The 2,500-nt window shown below is 49.5% G+C and overlaps 1 pseudogene; it reads left to right on the forward strand.

The window, feature by feature from the left end:
• The first annotated feature begins 230 nt into the window (after positions 1 to 230).
• LOC120392659 lies at positions 231 to 1,177 on the forward strand (annotated as a pseudogene).
• The last annotated feature ends 1,323 nt before the right edge of the window (positions 1,178 to 2,500 follow it).

The following is a 2,500-nucleotide window of genomic DNA, read 5'->3' on the forward strand; positions in this document are numbered from 1 at the left end:
TAATGAAAATGTCATTTTTCAGTGTTTGAAGACTGACCAATCTGCTTCATCCGTCAGAACAGCCTCCACTTGTGCATGTAGTGTCTCATATTAACATTGTCTCTCCATCCAGCTGTTTGTCCTGCGACCATCACCCTAGATCCTGGGCACATACAGGAAGTCAGGGGAACGTACGGTACATGCAGGAGACACCATTCTGCCTCAGTGTTGGACACCTTCTCTCCTTCACCATGTCAGACTCCAACTCATCCGACTTCACCAACCCCTCCACTTTCATCCTGCTGGGCATTCCTGGCCTAGAGGCAGCCCATGTCTGGATCTCCATCCCCTTCTGTGCAATCTATGCCATAGCCCTCTTGGGAAACTTTGCCATCCTGTTCATCATAAAGACAGAGCCGAGCCTCCATGTGCCCATGTACTATTTCCTCTGCATGCTGGCCGTCACCGACCTAGTCCTTTCTACATCCATCTTACCCAAAATGCTGAGCATTTTCTGGTTCAATTCCAGGGAGATCAATTTCACTGCATGCCTTACTCAGCTGTACTTCAGTGTCAGCTTCTCTACGATGGAGTCTGGGATCCTCGTGGCCATGGCTTTTGATCGCTATGTGGCCATCTGCGATCCCCTGAGACATTCCACCATCTTGTCAAACCCCATGGTGACCAAAATTGGCCTGGCTCTGGTGCTGCGCGGCGTCATACTCGAACTGCCCTATCCCTTCCTGGCGAGGAGTTTGCCATATTGCAGAACGAACATCATTCCCCACACATACTGTGAGCACATAGCTGTGGTGAAGCTGGCCTGCGCCGACATCCGTGTCAGTAGTTACTATGGCCTCTCTGTGGCATTCTTCGTGACTGCTCTGGATGTGTCTTTATCGCCGTGTCCTATACCCAGATCCTCAGGGCCATCTTCAGACTCCCGACAAAGGACGCTCGACTAAAGACTTTTGGGACCTGCGGCTCCCACCTCTGTGTCATCTTAGCCTCTTACATCCCAGCTCTCTTCTCCTTCATCACACACCGTGTTGGGCACAATGTGGCCCTGCATTTCCACGTTCTCATGGCCAACATGTACCTCCTGCTGCCCCCCATGCTAAACCCCATCATCTATGGGGCGAGGAACCAACAGATCCGGGATAGGCTGCTCCAGCCCTTTACTCATAAAGGGACCTAAACTTTTCTCGTTGTGCTCTGGATCTCAGACCGAGCTCCGTGCTGAGCTGTCTATTGACATGGTGCTGGGCCCTCTTCCCTGAATCACTGACTAGCCAGTCAAGGAGACATTAAATCCTTTCCTGACCTTACTGTGCTGTGTCAGCCTGACAAACTGAGGAATCTGCCTATGTACAACTCACAGGGTTGCCCCCTTCCTAATTGCTGGTAACTGGAAGCCTCAGGCCCCACCTCTCTGCCCTGCCTCTTCCTCGAAGTTCCGCCCCTGCTCTGCCTCTTCCCCTCAAGGCTCCGCCCCTCACTCGCTCTTCTCCTTCCCACCCTCTGTCACTCTCTGGATCATCCCTGTGACACTCTGCACCCCAAAGCACCCCATATTTACCATGGCAATGTAATTATGGTATGTCTTGTACAAAGTACGCCCTGTGAGGTATCCTTCTAAAAGTCTTAATCTGCTAAACATTGATATCCCCTGGGGTTGTATGCACTCTCATTGTATGTGAAGCTATGAAATCCTGCTATGTGTGAGTTACTAAAGTGTGATGTGAGGCTGGAAACACCCAAAACCAGCCTTTCAGGTATGTCAAAGGAGTAGCCAGACAGTGTTAATTGCTGTCATGACCACCCATCCAGGGAAGAAACCACTAGCACAGGATATACAAGCCTCCTCGGAGGGCACCCCCCCCCATGTCACATACATCAACTTTCCAGCAAGCTGGAAGAAACTATAAAGGATGGGGAGTGACATCAACACTTGTTTTCAGTCCCCCACAACTCAACACCTGCAAGAAGCTCTGAAAGGCAAAGGACTTTGAACGGGGGAGAGGAGCCCAGGCTGCAAAGCAGATACAGCCTGTGCCTAAAGAATCTGTAAGGCTTGTATCATCGGTCAGGGTGATATACTGTTGATTCAAATCCTATCTAATGTGTACAAGTCTTAGACTGCAAGTTTGTTTGCTTTCCAAGGTAACCTGCTTTTATCTTTGTTCTCACTTATATTCACTTAACACCTATCCTTCTGTAGTTAATAAGCCTGATTTATATTTTATGTTAACCAGTGTGTTTTTTGAGTGAGGTGTTTGGGACTCTTAGCTCCGTTAGCAAATGCTGGTGCATATCTTCCCCCATTGAGGAGGAGTGGACTATTTAATGAGCTTGTGTTGTACACATTCCTCTGCAGTGCAAGACAATCTAATTCTGGGTTTATGCTCTAGCAGGGTGCAAAGTGGGGGAGCTGGGAAATTGGCTGATGCCTCCATTGTTGGTCCATGAGTGGCTTAGGTAAAGCACTCAGGTAGCTCAGTTGGGTGTGTGGCACCACCTG

The sequence above is a fragment of the Mauremys reevesii genome, unplaced genomic scaffold (assembly GCF_016161935.1).
Source record: "Mauremys reevesii isolate NIE-2019 unplaced genomic scaffold, ASM1616193v1 Contig108, whole genome shotgun sequence".
Classification (NCBI taxonomy): domain Eukaryota; kingdom Metazoa; phylum Chordata; order Testudines; family Geoemydidae; genus Mauremys; species Mauremys reevesii.